Source organism: Salvelinus fontinalis, chromosome 26 (assembly GCF_029448725.1).
Source record: "Salvelinus fontinalis isolate EN_2023a chromosome 26, ASM2944872v1, whole genome shotgun sequence".
In the NCBI taxonomy this organism is placed as follows: Eukaryota; Metazoa; Chordata; class Actinopteri; order Salmoniformes; family Salmonidae; genus Salvelinus; species Salvelinus fontinalis.
In genome coordinates this window covers 4,600,578-4,624,543 of record NC_074690.1, presented here as the reverse complement: position 1 = coordinate 4,624,543, position 23,966 = coordinate 4,600,578, and the positions used below count along the sequence as shown (strand labels likewise).

General features: G+C 50.3%; 1 pseudogene; it reads right to left on the bottom strand.

The window, feature by feature from the left end:
* Positions 1-617: 617 nt before the first annotated feature.
* LOC129823566 (serine/threonine-protein kinase MAK-like) overlaps positions 618-23,966 on the bottom strand; it is a 60,555-nt pseudogene continuing 37,206 nt past the window's right edge.

Sequence of the window (23,966 nt, the reverse complement as noted above, 5' to 3'; positions counted from 1 at the left end):
CTCTGGCCCCTTTTTCTCCGCCTCCTCTTCACGCAAATCACGGGGATCTGGGCCTGTTCCCGAGAAAGCAGTATATCATTCACGTCGGGCTCGTCTGACTCGTTATTAAAGAAAAAAAAGGATTCCGCCTGTCCGTGGTGAGTAATCGCAGTCCTGATGTCCAGAAGTAATTTTTGGTCATAAGAGATGGTAGCAGCAACATTATGTACAAAATACGTAAAAAAATAAAAAAATTGGATGGGGACACATAAAACGTCAGCCTTCTTCTCCGGCGCCATCTTAAGACAATCCACATGACTCATAAATGGGTACAATCTAGGAATGTCAATGTTTTATATTCACTGTTTATGTATTTTATATACACAGTAATTTGATGCCAGAATTGACATTCATGTAAAGACACACTGACAAATGAAACCTCTCTCAAATATATCCATATTCATGAAAGTTTGTCTCAGTTGACGTGTGTGTCTCAGTTGACGTGTGTGTCCAGAGAATGATTCACCGTTGTTCTTTGTCAATGTACTACATTTAAATAGTTATTAATTTAGAAAGATTACACATTAAAAAATATATAAATCAAAATACTATATGGAAGATGCAAAACAATAGGTTTTTCTCCTCATACAATGACACCGAAAAGTATTCAGCAAGAAGAAAACACTGATAAGGATTTTATCGAAGATGTTCTCAAGAAATGTTCAGACCAAGCTTTTTTTCTGGATTACTTTTTATGAATAAAACTTATATTTGATATACGGACAAATGTTATCTTACAGAAATTAAGTATGCATAACTTGAACTCATTGGCTGCTTTAGTAGTAAAATAATACTTTTATTTTTTTGTCAACTCTCACAAAATCTAGAAAAATAATAATGAACATGTTTTGAAGGTAATGGTGAAATATTGTACAGTACACTGACTGGAACGATGCTAGCTAGCTACATGACAACAGTTGGCATCACATCGTGTAGTCCCAAATGGAACCCTATTATAGTCCATTACCTATGACCAGGGCCCTATAGGGAAGAGGGTACCATTCAGGATACAACCAGAGACTCAGGCTAACAGACTAGAATGATTCTGTGTGTACACACACAGCCAGGAAATAGTCCCTCTTCCCGCTAGCTGGAGTGCCCCTCCGCTCACGGTGCTCTGCAGGGAAATTGAATTCTTCCTCTGAGTTGATTCTCAGTAGGGGGGAAACAGTTCTGACTGTTCAAATGCACATCAGGGTTGGAGCCAATTCCATTTCAATTCCATTTAAATTCCAATTCAATTCCATTTCAATTCCAGTCAATTCAGGAAGTACACAGTCATATGGGTACTCTTCCCAGTCATATGGGTACTCTTCTCAGTCATACGGCTACAGTGGGGTCAATGGGTACTCTTCCCAGTCATATGGGTACTCTTCTCAGTCATATGGCTACAGTGGGGTCAATGGGTACTCTTCTCAGTCATATGGGTACTCTTCTCAGTCATATGGCTACAGTGGAGTCAATGGGTACTCTTCTCAGTCATATGGGTACTCTTCTCAGTCAAATGGGTACTCTTCTCAGTCAAATGGGTACTCTTCTCAGTCATATGGGTACTCTTCTCAGTCATATGGGTACTCTTCTCAGTCATATGGGTACTCTTCTCAGTCATATGGGTACTCTTCTCAGTCATATGGCTACAGTGGAGTCAATGGGTACTCTTTTCAGTCATATGGGTACTCTTCCCAGTCATATGGCTACAGTGGAGTCAATGGGTACTATTCTCAGTCATATGGGTACTCTTCTCAGTCATATGGCTACTCTTCTCAGTCATATGGGTACTCTTCTCAGTCATATGGCTACAGTGGAGTCAATGGGTACTCTTTTCAGTCATATGGGTACTATTCCCGGTCATATGGCTACAGTGGGGTCAATGGGTACTCTTCTCAGTCATATGGGTACTCTTCTCAGTCATATGGGTACTCTTCTCAGTCATATGGGTACTCTTCTCAGTCATATGGGTACTCTTCTCAGTCATATGGCTACAGTGGGGTCAATGGGTACTCTTCTCAGTCATATGGGTACTCTTCCCAGTCATATGGCTACAGTGGAGTCAATGGGTACTCTTCTCAGTCATATGGGTACTCTTCCCAGTCATATGGCTACAGTGGGGTCAATGGGTACTCTTCTCAGTCATATGGCTACAGTGGGGTCAATGGGTACTCTTCTCAGTCATACGGCTACAGTGGGGTCAATGGGTACTCTTCCCAGTCATATGGGTACTCTTCCCAGTCATATGGGTACTCTATTCAGTCATATGGCTACAGTGGGGTCAATGGGTACTCTTCTCAGTCATATGGCTACGGTGGAATCAATGGGTACTCTTCTCAGTCATATGGCTACGGTGGAATCAATGGGTACTCTTCTCAGTCATACGGCTACAGTAGGGTGTGCTACCGGTGGCCTCCTCCGTACTTGGTGGCCCAGTCCACCCGTCCGTGAACAGGCTGGATAGGAGGAGGTCTGGACGAGGCGTTCTTCCCTCCACTGTTGAGGCTAGAAGATCCAGGGGTCTGAGGATTCACGGACTTGGTCTTCCGTCCCTCGTACTCTGTCAGATCAAAGTGGAGAAGTTAGAGCGGGAAGCCCTGTTCAGACGGGTACAACGTTGTGGAACGTTCAGATAGAAATATATTAGGTGGAACAGCCGCTATTGAACGTATAGTAAGGAATCATGTCAGCTCTATTCATGAAATGTTCAGTGCCCTCCTCAACACAACCCAGGAGTCTCATTCTGTCTCCTCAACACAACCCAGGAGTCTCATTCTGTCTCCTCAACACCACCCAGGAGTCTGTCTCCTCAACACAACCCAGGAGTCTCATTCTGTCTCCTCAACACCACCCAGGAGTCTGTCTCCTCAACACAACCCAGGAGTCTGTCTCCTCAACACCACCCAGGAGTCTGTCTCCTCAACACCACCCAGGAGTCTGTCTCCTCAACACCACCCAGGAGTCTCATTCTGTCTCCTCAACACCACCCAGGAGTCTGTCTCCTCAACACCACCCAGGAGTCTCATTCTGTCTCCTCAACACCACCCAGGAGTCTGTCTCCTCAACACCACCCAGGAGTCTGTCTCCTCAACACCACCCAGGAGTCTGTCTCCTCAACACAACCCAGGAGTCTCATTCTGTCTCCTCAACACAACCCAGGAGTCTCATTCTGTCTCCTCAACACCACCCAGGAGTCTCATTCTGTCTCCTCAACACCACCCAGGAGTCTCATTCTGTCTCCTCAACACAACCCAGGAGTCTCATTCTGTCTCCTCAACACAACCCAGGAGTCTGTCTCCTCAACACCACCCAGGAGTCTCATTCTGTCTCCTCAACACAACCCAGGAGTCTCATTCTGTCTCCTCAACACCACCCAGGAGTCTGTCTCCTCAACACCACCCAGGAGTCTGTCTCCTCAACACCACCCAGGAGTCTGTCTCCTCAACACCACCCAGGAGTCTCATTCTGTCTCCTCAACACAACCCAGGAGTCTCATTCTGTCTCCTCAACACAACCCAGGAGTCTGTCTCCTCAACACCACCCAGGAGTCTGTCTCCTCAACACAACCCAGGAGTCTCATTCTGTCTCCTCAACACCACCCAGGAGTCTGTCTTCTCAACACCACCCAGGAGTCTGTCTCCTCAACACCACCCAGGAGTCTCATTCTGTCTCCTCAACACCACCCAGGAGTCTGTCTCCTCAACACCACCCAGGAGTCTGTCTCCTCAACACCACCCAGGAGTCTGTCTCCTCAACACAACCCAGGAGTCTCATTCTGTCTCCTCAACACCACCCAGGAGTCTGTCTCCTCAACACCACCCAGGAGTCTCATTCTGTCTCCTCAACACCACCCAGGAGTCTGTCTCCTCAACACCACCCAGGAGTCTCATTCTGTCTCCTCAACACCACCCAGGAGTCTGTCTCCTCAACACCACCCAGGAGTCTCATTCTGTCTCCTCAACACAACCCAGGAGTCTGTCTCCTCAACACCACCCAGGAGTCTCATTCTGTCTCCTCAACACAACCCAGGAGTCTCATTCTGTCTCCTCAACACAACCCAGGAGTCTGTCTCCTCAACACCACCCAGGAGTCTGTCTCCTCAACACCACCCAGGAGTCTGTCTCCTCAACACCACCCAGGAGTCTGTCTCCTCAACACCACCCAGGAGTCTGTCTCCTCAACACAACCCAGGAGTCTGTCTCCTCAACACAACCCAGGAGTCTGTCTCCTCAACACCACCCAGGAGTCTCATTCTGTCTCCTCAACACCACCCAGGAGTCTCATTCTGTCTCCTCAACACAACCCAGGAGTCTGTCTCCTCAACACAACCCAGGAGTCTCATTCTGTCTCCTCAACACAACCCAGGAGTCTGTCTCCTCAACACAACCCAGGAGTCTCATTCTGTCTCCTCAACACCACCCAGGAGTCTCATTCTGTCTCCTCAACACAACCCAGGAGTCTCATTCTGTCTCCTCAACACCACCCAGGAGTCTCATTCTGTCTCCTCAACACAACCCAGGAGTCTCATTCTGTCTCCTCAACACAACCCAGGAGTCTGTCTCCTCAACACCACCCAGGAGTCTGTCTCCTCAACACCACCCAGGAGTCTCATTCTGTCTCCTCAACACAACCCAGGAGTCTCATTCTGTCTCCTCAACACCACCCAGGAGTCTGTCTCCTCAACACAACCCAGGAGTCTCATTCTGTCTCCTCAACACCACCCAGGAGTCTCATTCTGTCTCCTCAACACCACCCAGGAGTCTCATTCTGTCTCCTCAACACCACCCAGGAGTCTCATTCAGGTCAACTAGGAAAAGAGTTCAGAAAGACAGAGGAAGTTAAGGAAATAAAGACATGGAAGACAGAGTAGATGTTGTTTGATTGAATACTGTAAATACATGGTACATAAACCATCTGAAGGGTGAATGACTATGGTGTGTGTGTGTGTGTTGTCTGTTGCGATGAGACGTACTAGCGGAGTTGCCTCCTACGGTTGCTAGGTGATGGGTCCTGTGTCCAGCTGATCCTGTCTGAAACGATGACGTGTAACTGCTACTGCTGCCAGGGTCGTAGGTGTTACTCAGGAAGTTATCTGGAAATAAATAACCCCTCTTTAACTCTGCTACATCAAACCAAACACCACGAATATTACAGTTAGCTATTCCTATATGTCTCAAATCAAAGACTAACTATTCACTAATCTATATAGTCTATATGAGATTAACTAATGTAACGGCAGCCTTTCTCCTCTTCACGAGAAGAGGAGGTGTAGCAGGGATCGGACCAACACGCAGCGTAGCCAGTGCTCAACATGTTTAATAGACGAAACCGTGAACACTTACAAAAATACAAAATAACAAACGTGGCAAACCGAAAACAGTCCTATCTGGTGCAGAGAACACAAAGACAGAAGACAACCACCCACAAATCCCAACACAAAACAGGCTACCTTAATATGGTTCCCAATCAGAGACAATGACAAACACCTGCCTCTGATTGAGAACCATATCAGGCCAATTGACAATCCCCACATAGAAACACAAAACATAGAATGCCCACCCAGCTCACGTCCTGACCAACACTAAAACAAGGAAAACACACAAGAACTATGGTCAGAACGTGACAACTAATCTATATAGTCTATATGAGATTAACTATTCACTAATCTATATAGTCTATATGAGATTAACTATTCACTAATCTATATAGTCTATATGAGATTAACTATTCACTAATCTATATAGTCTACATGAGACTAACTATTCACTAATATATATACTCTATATGAGATTACTATTCACTAATCTATATAGTCTATATGAGATTAACTATTCACTAATCTATATAGTCTACATGAGACTAACTATTCACTAATATATATACTCTATATGAGATTACTATTCACTAATCTATATAGTCTATATGAGATTAACTATTCACTAATCTATATAGTCTATATGAGATTAACTATTCACTAATCTATATAGTCTATATGAGATTAACTATTCACTAATCTATATAGTCTATATGAGATTAACTATTCACTAATCTATATAGTCTACATGAGATTAACTATTCACTAATCGAAAAGCAGAACTAAAGTCTCACGTAAACTATGTCTGTCCACGAAATATTAACTACTCACTAAATAGTCTATACGAGATTACTAGGTTCATTAAAAGGTTCTACAGCTGCACCATCGAGAGCATCCTGACTCGTTCCATCACTGCCTGGTATGGCAACTGCTCGGCCTCCGATCGCAAGGCACTACAGAGGGTAGTGCGTACGGCCCAGTACATCACCAGGGCCAAGCTTCCTGCCATCCAGGACCTCTATACCAGGCGGTGTCAGAGGAAGGCCCTAAAGATTGTCAACGACTGCAGCCACCCTAGTCATAGACTGTTCTCTCTGCTACCGCAGAGAATTATTCTTAACCTTTAGTAAGTGGCAGTCCTGCTCCCTGTGCCCTGGTTAAAGAGGAGTTGGCCCACACACTCCTTCCAGGCTGCTGCTGGCTTGTCAGAAAGCTGCTCTTGTTGGTCTTAGGGTTCACGCCTGGAACAGACCGAGGGAGAGAGGACAGAGAGAGAGAGAGAGGACAGAGAGAGACGACAGAGAGAGAGGACAGAGAGAGAGAGGACAGAGAGAGACGACAGAGAGAGAGAGGACAGAGAGAGGAGACAGAGAGAGAGAGGACAGAGAGAGACGACAGAGAGAGAGAGGACAGAGAGAGACGACAGAGAGAGAGAGGACAGAGAGAGACGACAGAGAGAGAGAGGACAGAGAGAGACGACAGAGAGAGAGGACAGAGAGAGGACAGAGAGAGACTTGGTTGAGCACAGGACAGGTAACAGAGATGTACCTACAGTGCATTCAGAAAGTATTCAGACCCCTTCCCTTCTTCCACATTTTGTTATGTTACAGCCTTATTCTAAAATGGATTAAATCTTTTTTTTTTTTTTTTTTTTACATCAATCTACACACAATACCCCCATAATGACGAAGTGAAAACAGGTTTTTTGAAATTTTTGCAAATGTATAAAGAAATACCTTAAGTATTCAGACCCTTTGCCATGACACTCTAAATTAAGCTCAGGTGCATCCTGTTTCCATTGATCATCATTGAGATGTTTCTACAACTTGATTGGAGTCCACCTGTGGTAAATTCAATTGATTGGACATTATTTGGACAGGCACACACCTGTCTATAAAAGGTCCCACAGTTGACAGTGCATGTCAGAGCAAAAACCAAGCCATGAGGTCGAAGGAATTGTCTGTAGAGCTCCGAGACAGGATTGTGTCAAGGCACAGATCTGGGGAAGGGGACCAAAAAATATCTGCAGCATTGAAGGCACCAAAAAACAGTGGCCTCCATCATTCTTACATGGAAGAAGTTTGGAACCACCAAGACTCTTCCTAGAGCTGGCCGTCTGGCCAAACTGAGTAGTCGGGGGAGAAGGGCCTTGGTCAGGGAGGTGACCAAGAACCCCGATGGTCACTCTGAAGGAGCTCCAGTGTTCCTCTGTGGAGATGGGAGAACCTTCCAGATGGAAAACCGTCTCCGCAGCACTCCACACATCAGGCCTTTATGGTAGAGTGGCCAGATGGAAGCCACTCCTCAGTAAAATGCACATGACAGCCCGCTTGGAGTTTGCCAAAAGGCACCAAAAGGACTCTCACACAATGAGAAACAAGATTCTCTGGTCTGATGAAACCAATATTGAACTCAAGCGTCACATCTGGAGGAAACCTGGCACCATCCCTACGGTGAAGCATGGTGGTGGCAGCATCATGCTGTGGGGATGTTTTTCCGCAGCAGGGACTGGGAGACTAGTCAGGATCAAGGCAAAGATGAACAGAGCAAAGTACAGAGAGACCCTTGATGAAAACCTACTCCAGAGCGCTCAGGACCTCCGACTGGGTCAAAGGTTCACCTTCCAACAGGACAACGACCCTAAGCACACAGCCAAGAAAACGCAGGAGCTGCTCCGGTCAACTGTAGGTGATGTTATTGTGAAGTGGACATTCTAGACAATTTTGTGCTTCCAACTTTGTGACAACAGTTTGGGGAAGACCATTTCCTGTTTCAGCATGACAATGCCACTGTGCACAAAAGTGAGGTCCATACAGAAATGGTTTGTTGAGATCAGTGTGGAAGAACTTGACTGGCCTGCACAGAGCCCTGACCTCAACCCCATCAAACACCTTTGGAATGAATTGGAACGCTGACTGTGAGCCAGGCCTAATCGTCCAAAATCAATGCCCGACCTCACTAATGTTCTTGTGGCTGAATGGAAGCAAGTCACCGCAGCAATGTTCGACGAGCAGGTGTCCACATACTTTTGGTCATGTAGTATATCTGGACCCTACAGGTTTCAGTACCACAGGACTTTACCAGGGAGGTCCAGGTTTCAGTTCAACATGACTTTACCAGGGAGGTCTAGGTTTCAGTTCAACATGACTTTACCAGCGAGGTCCAGGTTTCAGTTCAACAGGACTTTACTAGGGAGGTTTCTGGACTGGTTCAACAGGACTTTACCAGGGAGGTATCTGGTCTGGTTCAACAGGACTTTACCAGGGAGGTATCTGGTCTGGTCCAACAGGACTTTACCAGGGAGGTATCTGGTCTGGTTCAACAGGACTTTACCAGGGAGGTATCTGGTCTGGTTCAACAGGACTTTACCAGGGAGGTATCTGGTCTGGTCCAACAGGACTTTACCAGGGAGGTATCTGGTCTGGTTCAACAGGACTTTACCAGGGAGGTATCTGGACTGGTTCAACAGGACTTTACCAGGGAGGTATCTGGACTGGTCCAGGTAGTGCTGCTTCACCGATGACGTGTTGGACTTGGGCTCTGCAAACCTACACACAATCAAACAATACATTAATCAATATAAAACTGCATGTGGAAATACTGTATAAGTGGGTGTAATTTTCTAAGACAAGAATGTATCATGTCTAAGAACTAGGAGGTTTCTTGACCACACGAGGAAAAACAGCATATTTAACTATTCTGTTGCTGGGAATCTTATTGAGACCAAGGTCTCGTCTGCAGCTGTTTGTCCTGACCATGTAACCTGCCTAGAAAAAGCTAGACTTAGTCCCTAGTCAGACATGACGAGAGGAAGAAGCAGAAGGACCTAGTCACTAGCCAGGCATAACGAGAGGAAGAAGTAGAAGGACCTAGTCCCTAGTCAGACATGACGAGGGGAAAAAGCAGAAGGACCTAGTCACTAGCCAGGCATAACGAGAGGAAGAAGTAGAAGGACCTAGTCCCTAGTCAGACATGACGAGAGGAAGAAGCAGAAGGACCTAGTCACTAGCCAGGCATAACGAGAGGAAGAAGCAGAAGGACCTAGTCCCTAGTCAGACATGACGAGAGGAAGAAGCAGAAGGACCTAGTCACTAGCCAGGCATAACGAGGGGAAGAAGCAGAAGGACCTAGTCACTAGACAGGCATAACGAGGGGAAGAAGCAGAAGGACTTAGTCCCTAGTCAGACATGACGAGATGAAGAAGCAGAAGGACCTAGTCACTAGCCAGGCATAACGAGGGGAAGGAGCAGAAGAACCTAGTCACTAACCAGGCATGATGAGGGGAAGAAGCAGAAGGACCTAGTCACTAGCCAGGCATAACGAGGGGAAGAAGCAGAAGGACCTAGTCCCTAGTCAGACATGACGAGAGGAAGAAGCAGAAGGACCTAGTCACTAGCCAGACATGACGAGGGGAAGAAGCAGAAGGACCTAGTCCCTAGCCAGGCATGACGAGGGGAAGAAGCAGAAGGACCTAGTCCCTAGTCAGACATGACGAGAGGAAGAAGCAGAAGGACCTAGTCACTAGCCAGGCATGACGAGGGGAAGAAGCAGAAGGACCTAGTCCCTAGTCAGACATGACGAGAGGAAGAAGCAGAAGGACCTAGTCCCTAGCCAGGCATAACGAGGGGAAGAAGCAGAAGGACCTAGTCACTAGCCAGGCATAACGAGGGGAAGGAGCAGAAGAACCTAGTCACTAACCAGGCATGATGAGGGGAAGAAGCAGAAGGACCTAGTCACTAGCCAGGCATAACGAGGGGAAGAAGCAGAAGGACCTAGTCCCCAGTCAGACATGACGAGAGGAAGAAGCAGAAGGACCTAGTCACTAGCCAGACATGACGAGGGGAAGAAGCAGAAGGACCTAGTCCCTAGCCAGACATGACGAGGGGAAGAAGCAGAAGGACCTAGTCCCTAGCCAGGAATGACGAGAGGAAGAAGCAGAAGGACCTAGTCCCTAGCCAGGCATAACGAGAGGAAGAAGCAGAAGGACCTAGTCACTAGCCAGGCATGACGAGGGGAAGAAGCAGAAGGACCTAGTCCCTAGTCAGACATGACGAGAGGAAGAAGCAGAAGGACCTAGTCACTCGCCAGGAATGACGAGAGGAAGAAGCAGAAGGACCTAGTCCCTAGCCAGGCATAACGAGAGGAAGAAGCAGAAGGACCTAGTCCCTAGCCAGGCATGACGAGGGGAAGAAGCAGAAGAACCTAGTCACTAGCCAGGAATGACAAGGGTAAGGAGCAGAAGGACCTAGTCACTAGCCAGGCATAACGAGGGGAAGAAGCAGAAGGACCTAGTCAGGCATAACGAGGGGAAGAAGCAGAAGGACCTAGTCCCTAGCCAGGCATGACGAGGGGAAGAAGCAGAAGAACCTAGTCACTAGCCAGGCATGACGAGGGGAAGAAGCAGAAGAACCTAGTCACTAGCCAGGAATGACAAGGGTAAGGAGCAGAAGGACCTAGTCACTAGCCAGGCATAACGAGGGGAAGAAGCAGAAGGACCTAGTCCCTAGCCAGGCATGACGAGGGGAAGGAGCAGAAGGACCTAGTCCCTAGCCAGGCATGACGAGGGGAAGGAGCAGAAGGACCTAGTCCCTAGCCAGGCATGACGAGAGGAAGAAGCAGAAGGACCTAGTCCCTAGTCAGACATGACGAGAGGAAGAAGCAGAAGGACCTAGTCACTAGCCAGGCATGACGAGGGGAAGAAGCAGAAGGACCTAGTCCCTAGTCAGACATGACGAGAGGAAGAAGCAGAAGGACCTAGTCCCTAGTCAGACATGACGAGAGGAAGAAGCAGAAGGACCTAGTCACTAGCCAGGAATGATGAGAGGAAGAAGCAGAAGGACCTAGTCCCTAGCCAGGCATAACGAGAGGAAGAAGCAGAAGGACCTAGTCCCTAGCCAGGCATGACGAGGGGAAGAAGCAGAAGGACCTAGTCCCTAGTCAGACATGACGAGAGGAAGAAGCAGAAGGACCTAGTCCCTAGCCAGGCATGACGAGAGGAAGAAGCAGAAGGACCTAGTCACTAGCCAGGCATAACGAGGGGATGGAGCAGAAGGACCTAGTCCCTAGCCAGGCATAACGAGGGGAAGAAGCAGAAGGACCTAGTCACTAGCCAGGCATAACGAGGGGAAGAAGCAGAAGGACCTAGTCAGGCATAACGAGGGGAAGAAGCAGAAGGACCTAGTCCCTAGCCAGGCATGACGAGGGGAAGGAGCAGAAGGACCTAGTCCCTAGCCAGGCATGACGAGGGGAAGAAGCAGAAGAACCTAGTCACTAGCCAGGAATGACGAGAGGAAGAAGCAGAAGAACCTAGTCACTAGCCAGGCATGACGAGGGGAAGGAGCAGAAGAACCTAGTCACTAACCAGGCATGATGAGGGGAAGAAGCAGAAGGACCTAGTCCCTAGCCAGATATGACGAGGGGAAGAAGCAGAAGGACCTAGTCACTAGCCAGACATGACGAGGGGAAGAAGCAGAAGGACCTAGTCCCTAGTCAGACATGATGAGGGGAAGAAGCAGAAGGACTTAGTCACTAGCCAGGCATGACGAGAGGAAGAAGCAGAAGGACCTAGTCACTAGCCAGGAATGACGAGAGGAAGAAGCAGAAGGACCTAGTCCCTAGCCAGGCATAACGAGGGGAAGAAGCAGAAGAACCTAGTCACTAACCAGGCATGATGAGGGGAAGAAGCAGAAGGACCTAGTCACTAGCCAGGCATGACGAGAGGAAGAAGCAGAAGGACCTAGTCACTAGCCAGGCATAATATGGTGATGAGGCAGAAGGACCTAGTCAGGTATAACGAGGGGAAGAAGCAGAAGGACCTAGTCACTAGCCAGGCATGACGAGGGGAAGAAGCAGAAGGACCTAGTCACTAGCCAGGAATGACAAGGGTAAGGAGCAGAAGGACCTAGTCACTAGCCAGGCATAACGAGGGGAAGAAGCAGAAGGACCTAGTCACTAGCCAGGCATGACGAGAGGAAGAAGCAGAAGGACCTAGTCCCTAGCCAGGCATGACGAGGGGAAGGAGCAGAAGGACCTAGTCCCTAGCCAGGCATGACGAGGGGAAGAAGCAGAAGAACCTAGTCACTAGCCAGGAATGACGAGAGGAAGAAGCAGAAGAACCTAGTCACTAGCCAGGCATGACGAGGGGAAGGAGCAGAAGAACCTAGTCACTAACCAGGCATGATGAGGGGAAGAAGCAGAAGGACCTAGTCCCTAGCCAGGCATGACGAGGGGAAGAAGCAGAAGGACCTAGTCACTAGCCAGGCATGACGAGGGGAAGGAGCAGAAGGACCTAGTCACTAGCTAGGCATGACGAGGGGAAGAAGCAGAAGGACCTAGTCACTAGCCAGGCATGACGAGGGGAAGAAGCAGAAGGACCTAGTCACTAGCCAGGCATGACGAGGGGAAGGAGCAGAAGGACCTAGTCACTAGCTAGGCATGACGAGGGGAAGAAGCAGAAGGACCTAGTCACTAGCCAGGCATGACGAGGGGAAGAAGCAGAAGGAAATAGTCACTAGCCAGGCATAACGAGGGGAAGAAGCAGAAGGACCTAGTCACTAGCCAGGCATGACGAGGGGAAGAAGCAGAAGGACCTAGTCACTAGCCAGGCATGACGAGGGGAAGGAGCAGAAGGACCTAGTCACTAGCTAGGCATGACGAGGGGAAGAAGCAGAAGGACCTAGTCACTAGCCAGGCATGACGAGGGGAAGAAGCAGAAGGAAATAGTCACTAGCCAGGCATAACGAGGGGAAGAGGCATAAGGACCTAGTCAGGTATAATGAGGGGAAGAAGCAGAAGGACCTAGTCACTAGCCAGGCATGACGAGGGGAAGAAGCAGAAGGAAATAGTCACTAGCCAGGCATAACGAGGGGAATAAGCAGAAGGACCTAGTCACTAGCCAGGCATGACGAGGGGAAGAAGCAGAAGGACCTAGTCACTAGCCAGGCATAACGAGGGGAAGAAGCAGAAGGACCTAGTCACTAGCCAGGCATGACGAGGGGAAGAAGCAGAAGGACCTAGTCACTAGCCAGGCATGACGAGGGGAAGGAGCAGAAGGACCTAGTCACTAGCTAGGCATGACGAGGGGAAGAAGCAGAAGGACCTAGTCACTAGCCAGGCATGACGAGGGGAAGAAGCAGAAGGAAATAGTCACTAGCCAGGCATAACGAGGGGAAGAGGCATAAGGACCTAGTCAGGTATAATGAGGGGAAGAAGCAGAAGGACCTAGTCCCTAGCCAGACATGATGAGGGGAAGAAGCAGAAGGACCTAGTCACTAGCCAGACATGACGAGGGGAAGAAGCAGAAGGACCTAGTCCCTAGCCAGGCATGACGAGGGGAAGAAGCAGAAGGACCTAGTCACTAGCCAGGCATGACGAGGGGAAGAAGCAGAAGGACCTAGTCCCTAGCCAGGCATGACGAGGGGAAGGAGCAGAAGGACCTAGTCCCTAGCCAGGCATGACGAGGGGAAGAAGCAGAAGGACCTAGTCACTAGCCAGACATGACGAGGGGAAGAAGCAGAAGGACCTAGTCACTAGCCAGGCATGACGAGGGGAAGAGGCATAAGGACCTAGTCACTAGCCAGGCATGACGAGGGGAAGAGGCATAAGGACCTAGTCACTAGCCAGGCATGAGGAGAGGAAGAAGCAGAAGGACCTAGTCACTAGCCAGGCATGACGAGGGGAAAAAGCAGAAGAACCTAGTCACTAGCCAGGCATGAGGAGGGAAGGAGCAGAAGAACCTAGTCACTAGCCAGGCATGAGGAGGGAAGGAGCAGAAGAACCTAGTCACTAGCCAGGCATGAGGAGAGGAAGAAGCAGAAGGACCTAGTCACTAGCCAGGCATGACGAGGGAAGGAGCAGAAGGACCTAGTCACTAGCCAGGCATGACGAGGGGAAGAGGCATAAGGACCTAGTCACTAGCCAGGCATGACGAGGGGAAGAGGCATAAGGACCTAGTCACTAGCCAGGCATGACGAGGGAAGGAGCAGAAGAACCTAGTCACTAGCCAGGCATGACGAGGGGAAAAAGCAGAAGGACCTAGTCCCTAGCCAGGCATGACGAGGGGAAGAAGCAGAAGGACCTAGTCACTAGCCAGGCATGGCGAGGGGAAGAAGCAGAAGGACCTAGTCACTAGCCAGGCATGAGGAGAGGAAGAAGCAGAAGGACCTAGTCACTAGCCAGGCATGACGAGGGAAGGAGCAGAAGGACCTAGTCACTAGCCAGGCATGACGAGGGGAAGGAGCAGAAGGACCTAGTCACTAGCTAGGCATGACGAGGGGAAGAAGCAGAAGGACCTAGTCACTAGCCAGGCATGACGAGGGGAAGAAGCAGAAGGAAATAGTCACTAGCCAGGCATAACGAGGGGAAGAGGCATAAGGACCTAGTCAGGTATAATGAGGGGAAGAAGCAGAAGGACCTAGTCACTAGCCAGGCATGACGAGGGGAAGAAGCAGAAGGAAATAGTCACTAGCCAGGCATAACGAGGGGAAGAAGCAGAAGGACCTAGTCACTAGCCAGGCATGACGAGGGGAAGAAGCAGAAGGACCTAGTCACTAGCCAGGCATAACGAGGGGAAGAAGCAGAAGGACCTAGTCACTAGCCAGGCATGACGAGGGGAAGAAGCAGAAGGACCTAGTCACTAGCCAGGCATGACGAGGGGAAGGAGCAGAAGGACCTAGTCACTAGCTAGGCATGACGAGGGGAAGAAGCAGAAGGACCTAGTCACTAGCCAGGCATGACGAGGGGAAGAAGCAGAAGGAAATAGTCACTAGCCAGGCATAACGAGGGGAAGAGGCATAAGGACCTAGTCAGGTATAATGAGGGGAAGAAGCAGAAGGACCTAGTCCCTAGCCAGACATGATGAGGGGAAGAAGCAGAAGGACCTAGTCACTAGCCAGACATGACGAGGGGAAGAAGCAGAAGGACCTAGTCCCTAGCCAGGCATGACGAGGGGAAGAAGCAGAAGGACCTAGTCACTAGCCAGGCATGACGAGGGGAAGAAGCAGAAGGACCTAGTCCCTAGCCAGGCATGACGAGGGGAAGGAGCAGAAGGACCTAGTCCCTAGCCAGGCATGACGAGGGGAAGAAGCAGAAGGACCTAGTCACTAGCCAGACATGACGAGGGGAAGAAGCAGAAGGACCTAGTCACTAGCCAGGCATGACGAGGGGAAGAGGCATAAGGACCTAGTCACTAGCCAGGCATGACGAGGGGAAGAGGCATAAGGACCTAGTCACTAGCCAGGCATGAGGAGAGGAAGAAGCAGAAGGACCTAGTCACTAGCCAGGCATGACGAGGGGAAAAAGCAGAAGAACCTAGTCACTAGCCAGGCATGAGGAGGGAAGGAGCAGAAGAACCTAGTCACTAGCCAGGCATGAGGAGGGAAGGAGCAGAAGAACCTAGTCACTAGCCAGGCATGAGGAGAGGAAGAAGCAGAAGGACCTAGTCACTAGCCAGGCATGACGAGGGAAGGAGCAGAAGGACCTAGTCACTAGCCAGGCATGACGAGGGGAAGAGGCATAAGGACCTAGTCACTAGCCAGGCATGACGAGGGGAAGAGGCATAAGGACCTAGTCACTAGCCAGGCATGACGAGGGAAGGAGCAGAAGAACCTAGTCACTAGCCAGGCATGACGAGGGGAAAAAGCAGAAGGACCTAGTCCCTAGCCAGGCATGACGAGGGGAAGAAGCAGAAGGACCTAGTCACTAGCCAGGCATGGCGAGGGGAAGAAGCAGAAGGACCTAGTCACTAGCCAGGCATGAGGAGAGGAAGAAGCAGAAGGACCTAGTCACTAGCCAGGCATGACGAGGGAAGGAGCAGAAGGACCTAGTCACTAGCCAGGCATGACGAGGGGAAGAGGCATAAGGACCTAGTCACTAGCCAGGCATGACGAGGGGAAGAAGCAGAAGGACCTAGTCACTAGCCAGGCATGACGAGGGAAGGAGCAGAAGGACCTAGTCACTAGCCAGGCATGACGAGGGGAAGAGGCATAAGGACCTAGTCACTAGCCAGGCATGACGAGGGGAAGAGGCATAAGGACCTAGTCACTAGCCAGGCATGACGAGGGGAAGAGGCATAAGGACCTAGTCACTAGCCAGGCATGACGAGGGGAAGAAGCAGAAGGACCTAGTCACTAGCCAGGCATGACGAGGGGAAGAGGCATAAGGACCTAGTCACTAGCCAGGCATGACGAGGGGAAGAGGCATAAGGACCTAGTCACTAGCCAGGCATGACGAGGGGAAGAGGCATAAGGACCTAGTCACTAGCCAGGCATGACGAGGGGAAGAAGCAGAAGGACCTAGTCCCTAGCCAGGCATGACGAGGGGAAGAAGCAGAAGGACCTAGTCACTAGCCAGGCATGACGAGGGGAAGAAGCAGAAGGACCTAGTCACTAGCCAGACATGACGAGGGGAAGAAGCAGAAGGACCTAGTCACTAGCCAGGCATGAGGAGAGGAAGAAGCAGAAGGACCTACCGGTAGTTGTCGTTGTCCTGGTGTTTGTCCCTGAGAGATACGATGCTGGGTTTCTTGGAGAAGGAGATACCCAGGTCAGAATCCTCCACCTCGTCCCAGGTGTCTGCTGCCTTCACTGACGTCTGACCCCACCGCCTCCTACCGCTCCTGAACCCTGACATGGTGTTCTCACACCCTGCTGGAGTGGCTTTCTGTTGGACAAGTTCCACATCAAATACTACATGATAACGATGTCATGTGTCATAGAGGACTCCACATAAAATACAGTACCATGTTTGTTTAGGACTGCTTTTAGCGTCTCATTAATCTTTGAGTGGTCCACAATGTGGTTTTTAAAATCTGTATTTTGTATTGTCAAATATCAAATATTTTACTGATTTACAGTTCGTGTAAGGAAAATCAGACAATTGAAATAAATAAATTCACTAGGCCCTAATCTATGGATTTCACATGACTGGGAATACAGATATGCATCTGTTGTTCTGATACCTTAATAAAGAAAGGGGTGTGGATCAGAAAACCAGTCAGTATCTGGTGTGACCACCATTTGCCTCATTCAGTGCAACATATCTCCTTCACATAGAGTTGATCAGGCTGTTGATTTGTGGCCTGTGGAATGTTGTCCCACTCCTCTACAATGGCTGTGTGAAGTTGCTGGATATTGGTGGGAACTGGAACAATGTCGTACACGTCAATCCAGAGCATCCCAAACATGCTCATTGGGTGACATATCTGGTGAGTATGCAGGCCATGGAAGAACTGGGACATTTTCAGCTTCCAGGAATTGTGTACAGATCCTTGCGACATGGGGCTGTGCAATATCATACTGAAATATGAGGTTATGACGACATGACAACGGGCCTCGGGATCTCGTCTCAAATTACCATAAATGAAATGCAATTGTGTTCATTGTCTGTGTTACGTTCCCCAGTTTCTGGTTTGTATTTGAGTGTGTGTGTTTCAGGAGATGGCTTCCTGAAGTACTCCCCAACCAGCTGATTGGTCAACCCCAGGCTAATTGGTGATTGGAGCTGACCCCGCCCCCTCGTCAAGAAGCAGCTGACTCTAATCACCATTGCCACCTGAAGATAAAAGCCAGTGTTCTGCTCAGGAAGAGGAGGGTAGAGATTTGGAGATCAGAGATAGAATTGAATATTTTGGAGAAAGATTAGAGGGAGATTGAATGCATTAGAGAGAGAAGGAAAAGAGATCAGAGATAGAATTGAATATTTTGTATAGTGTTGGTTGTGTATCAGAAAGTGTTGGTATGTACTATATTAGTTGTTGTTGGTAGCAGCTTTGCTATGTCCTGTGTTTGTGAGTGTTTGTGAAATTGTTAATAATTACTCTGTTTCATTTGTTCCCAGGGGGGAAGGGGAAGGCACTTAGGGAGTGCTTAGGCAAGAGGCCCGCGGGCATACATATACCCGTAGTATATTTACTGTCTAGGCACACTAGGTAAGACCTGGGCGGACCACCCCCTGTATTTTGGTTAAGGCACCAGGTGGTGCTAAGTTAGGTAAGTTAAGTGGGTAGGCAGGTTAGATAGGAGAGAGGGAACTTTGATATTTACTTTCTTTGCTTTGGTTCCGTCCAGCCCCTTTTCCCCATATTACCGTGTATAAAAATAAATCCTAGTAAATGGTAAATTCTGCTTTTGTGTCATACTTGCTCGCACCTACAGTCCATACCTCTTGCACTTCAGAGAGTTGAGTTGTAGCAGGGAGTTGCGTTCCCTCTTCTCAGAGGTGTACGTAACAGTCTGTAACATACCATAACCCCACCAAGGGGCACTCTGTTCACAACGTTGACATCAACAAATCGCTCACCCATATGACGCCATGCACGTGGGTCTGCGGTTGTGAGGCCGGTTGGGCGTACTACCAAATTCTCTAAAATGACGTTGGAGACGGCTTATGGTAGTGAAATGAACATTTAATTATCTGGCAACAGCTTTGGTGTGTGTCAGCATGCACACTCCCTCAAAACTTAAGACATCTGTTGCATGGTGTTGTGTGACAAAACTGCACATTTTAGAGTGGCCTTTTATTGTCACCAGCACAAGGTGCACCTGTGTAATGATCATGCTGTTTAATCAGCTTGTTGATATGCCACACCTGTCAGGTGAATGGATTATCTTGACAAAGGAGAAAAGCTCACTAACAGGGATGGAAACAAATTTGTGCACAACATTTTGAGAGAAATAAGCTTTTTGTGCCTACGGAACATTTCTGGGATCTTTTATTTCAGCTCATTAAACATGGGACCAACACTTCACATGTTGCGTTTATATTTTTGTTCAGTGTATAATAACCCCATTTGAGAGGACATTAATTGATAGACTGACAGTATATAATGTTTAACAACACAGAACCTCTTCACATTGACAGTGTGTTTCTATCGGATACAAGAAGCTATTGACTTTAAAGTATATGGGGCGGCAGGTAGCCTGGTGGTTAGAGTGGAGGGGCGGCAGGTAGCCTAGTGGTTAGAGTGTAGGGGCAGCAGGTAGTCTAGTGGTTAGAGTGTAGAGGTGGCAGGTAGCCTAGTGGTTAGAGGCAGGTAGCCCAGTGGTTAGAGTGTAGGGGCGGCAGGTAGCCTAGTGGTTAGAGTGGAGGGGTGGCAGGTAGCCTAGTGGTTAGAGTGTAGGGGCGGCAGGTAGCCTAGTGGTTAGAGTGGAGGGGCGGCAGGTAGCCTAGTGGTTAGAGTGGAGGGGCGGCAGGTAGCCTAGTGGTTAGAGTGTAGGGGCGGCAGGTAGCCTAGTGGTTAGAGTGTAGGGGCGGCAGGTAGCCTAGTGGTTAGAGTGTAGGGGCGGCAGGTAGCCTAGTGGTTAGAGTGGAGGGGAGGCAGGTAGCCTAGTGGTTAGAGTGGAGGGGTGGCAGGTAGCCTAGTGGTTAGAGTGGAGGGGTGGCAGGTAGACTAGTGGTTAGAGTGGAGGGGTGGCAGGTAGCCTAGGCTAGAGTGGTTAGAGTGGAGGGGCGGCAGGTAGCCTAGTGGTTAGAGTGGAGGGGCGGCAGGTAGCCTAGTGGTTAGAGTGGAGGGGCGGCAGGTAGCCTAGTGGTTAGAGTGGAGGGGCGGCAGGTAGCCTAGTGGTTAGAGTGGAGGGGCGGCAGGTAGCCTAGTGGTTAGAGGCAGGTAGCCTAGTGGTTAGAGGCAGGTAGCCTAGTGGTTAGAGACAGGTAGCCTAGTGGTTAGAGTGTAGGGGCGGCAGGTAGCCTCGTGGTTAGAGTGTAGGGGAGGCAGGTAGCCTAGTGGTTAGAGCATTGGACTAGTAACCGAAAGGTTGCAAGATCAAATCCCCGAGCTGACAAGGTACAAATCTGTCAATCTGCCCCTGAACAAGGCAGTTAACCCACTGTTCCTAGGTCGTCATTGTAAATAAGGATTTGTAGTTAAATAGTTAAATAAAGGTTAAATAAAGGTTAAATAAAATATCCCAGCCTATTGTATACAATACAGTACTATCCCATTGAAGTCACTATCCCATTGAAGTCCTCTCTTATCCAGAGACACTACATTTAACAGACTCTCTTGTCCAGAGCCACTACAGTAGTGAGTCATTTAACAGACTCTTTGATCCAGAACCACTACAGTAGTGAGTCATTTAGCAGACTCTCTGATCCAGAGCCACTACAGTAGTGAGTCATTTAACAGACTCTTTGATCCAGAACCACTACAGTAGTGAGTCATTTAACAGACTCTCTTATCCAGAGCCACTACAGTAGTGAGTCATTTAACAGACTCTCTGATCCAGAGCCACTACAGTAGTGAGTCATTTAGCAGACTCTCTTATCCAGAGCCACTACAGTAGTGAGTCATTTAACAGACTCTCTGATCCAGAGCCACTTACAGTGGTGAGTCATTTAGCAGACTCTCTTATCCAGAGCCCCAAATACCCAGCCACAGTCATCTCCACATAATCTCCATAATGTTTGACCAGGCTGAGGGGGGATGGCTGGCTAAACCACTAACCTGTGGCTGGGTATTTGACCAGGCTGAGGGGGGATGGCTGGCTAAACCACTAACCTGTGGCTGGGTGTGTTTGACCAGGCTGAGGGGGGATGGCTGGCTAAACCACTAACCTGTGCCTGGGTGTGTTTGACCAGGCTGAGGGGGGATGGCTGGCTAAACCACTAACCTGTGCCTGGGTGTGTTTGACCAGGCTGAGTAGGGATGGCTGGCTAAACCACTAACCTGTGGCTGGGTGTATTTGACCAGGCTGAGTAGGGATGGCTGGCTAAACCACTAACCTGTGGCTGGGTGTGTTTGACCAGGCTGAGGGGGGGATGGCTGGCTAAACCACTAACCTGTGGCTGGGTGTATTTGACCAGGCTGAGTAGGGATGGCTGGCTAAACCACTAACCTGTGGCTGGGTGTGTTTGACCAGGCTGAGTAGGGATGGCTGGCTAAACCACTAACCTGTGGCTGGGTGTATTTGACCAGGCTGAGTAGGGATGGCTGGCTAAACCACTAACCTGTGGCTGGGTGTGTTTGACCAGGCTGAGGGGGGGATGGCTGGCTAAACCACTAACCTGTGGCTGGGTGTATTTGACCAGGCTGAGTAGGGATGGCTGGCTAAACCACTAACCTGTGGCTGGGTGTGTTTGACCAGGCTGAGTAGGGATGGCTGGCTAAACCACTAACATGTGGCTGGGTGTGTTTGACCAGGCTGAGTAGGGATGGCTGGCTAAACCACTAACCTGTGGCTGGGTGTGTTTGACCAGGCTGAGTAGGGATGGCTGGCTAAACCACTAACCTGTGGCTGGGTGTGTTTGACCAGGCTGAGTAGGGATGGCTGGCTAAACCACTAACATGTGGCTGGGTGTGTTTGACCAGGCTGAGTAAGGATGGCTGGCTAAACCACTAACCTGTGGCTGGGTGTGTTTGACCAGGCTGAGGGGGGATGGCTGGCTAAACCACTCACCTGTGGCTGGGTGTGTTTGACCAGGCTGAGGGATGGCTGGTACTGGTGCTGGCTGTGTCCGTCCCAGTCTGTGTTGGAGTGTCTGTGATGGTCTGTGTTGTGCTGAGGCTGGTGGATCTGCTGGAGGGGCTGGTGGTGGTGGACCCTGCCCTGTCCCTGGGTGTGTGTTGGCTGAGTCTCTAAGATGGTCTGGAGGTTGGCCTTACAGAGGGGGAGAGGTTTGGACTCTGTAGAGGAGGCCTGCTGAGCTGCTGCGGTCCTGCTCTGGGCTTTGTGCTCCTCCAGGTACTGAGGTGGAGGACCCAACGCCTGGCCCACCTGGAAGTACAGGTACCTCAGAGCCTGGAACACAGTGAGTAATCAGCATATTAATCCTCATTGATGGTGGGTCTCTGGGGTTAGGGTTAACATGTATACCTGCACGGCGGTGGGTCTCTTCTGGGGGTCCCACTGCAGCATGTCCCTCATCAGAACCAGGGCCTCATTGGAGGCGTTGGGGACCAGCAAGCGCAGGCTGGTCGGGACACACTGGGGGAAACGAAAGTTCATTGAGGCTGCTAGGTTGTAGCCCTCGGGCCAGTCCGTCTGATAGTGGGAAGATGGAGAAAGAAAGTTGATTAAGCAACAACAACAACAAGTAAAAACAGTAACAGAGCCTCCCGATTGGTGCAGCGGTCTAAGGCGCTGAGGCGTTACTACAGCCTCGGGTTCGATCCCAGGCTGTGTCGCAGTCGGCCGTGACAGGGAGACCCATGAGGCGGCACACAATTGGCCCAGCATCGTCCGGGTTAGGGGAGTTTCCTTGTCTCATCGTGCTCTAGGGACTACTTGTGGCAGGCCGGGCACCTGCAAGCTGACTTTGATTGTCAGTTGGACGGCATTTTCTCCGACACACTATTGCGGCTGGCTTCAGGGTCAAGAAGCAGTGCGGCTGGCTTCAGGGTCAAGAAGCAGTGCGGGCGGCTGGCTTCAGGGTCAAGAAGCAGTGCGGCTGGCTTCAGGGTCAAGAAGCAGTGCGGGCGGCTGGCTTCAGGGTCAAGAAGCAGTGCGGGCGGCTGGCTTCAGGGTCAAGAAGCAGTGCGGCTGGCTTCAGGGTCAAGAAGCAGTGCGGCTGGCTTCAGGGTCAAGAAGCAGTGCGGCTGGCTTCAGGGTCAAGAAGCAGTGCGGCTGGCTTCAGGGTCAAGAAGCAGTGCGGCTGGCTTCAGGGTCAAGAAGCAGTGCGGCTGGCTTCAGGGTCAAGAAGCAGTGCGGGCGGCTTCAGGGTCAAGAAGCAGTGCGGGCGGCTTCAGGGTCAAGAAGCAGTGCGGCTGGCTTCAGGTTCAAGAAGCAGTGCGGCTGGCTTCAGGTTCAAGAAGCAGTGCGGCTGGCTTCAGGGTCAAGAAGCAGTGCGGCTGGCTTCAGGGTCAAGAAGCAGTGCGGGCGGCTGGCTTCAGGGTCAAGAAGCAGTGCGGGCGGCTGGCTTCAGGGTCAAGAAGCAGTGCGGGCGGCTGGCTTCAGGGTCAAGAAGCAGTGCGGCTGGCTTCAGGGTCAAGAAGCAGTGCGGCTGGCTGGCTTCAGGGTCAAGAAGCAGTGCGGCTGGCTTCAGGGTCAAGAAGCAGTGCGGCTGGCTTCAGGGTCAAGAAGCAGTGCGGCTGGCTTCAGGGTCAAGAAGCAGTGCGGCTGGCTTCAGGGTCAAGAAGCAGTGCGGGCGGCTGGCTTCAGGGTCAAGAAGCAGTGCGGCTGGCTTCAGTGTCAAGAAGCAGTGCGGCTGGCTTCAGTGTCAAGAAGCAGTGCGGCTGGCTTCAGGGTCAAGAAGCAGTGCGGCTGGCTTCAGGGTCAAGAAGCAGTGCGGCTGGCTTCAGGGTCAAGAAGCAGTGCGGCTGGCTTCAGGGTCAAGAAGCAGTGCGGCTGGCTTCAGGGTCAAGAAGCAGTGCGGCTGGCTTCAGGGTCAAGAAGCAGTGCGGCTGGCTTCAGGGTCAAGAAGCAGTGCGGCTGGCTTCAGGGTCAAGAAGCAGTGCGGCTGGCTTCAGGGTCAAGAAGCAGTGCGGCTGGCTTCAGGGTCAAGAAGCAGTGCGGCTGGCTTCAGGGTCAAGAAGCAGTGCGGCTGGCTTCAGGGTCAAGAAGCAGTGCGGCTGGCTTCAGGGTCAAGAAGCAGTGCGGCTGGCTTCAGGGTCAAGAAGCAGTGCGGCTGGCTTCAGGGTCAAGAAGCAGTGCGGCTGGCTTCAGGGTCAAGAAGCAGTGCGGCTGGCTTCAGG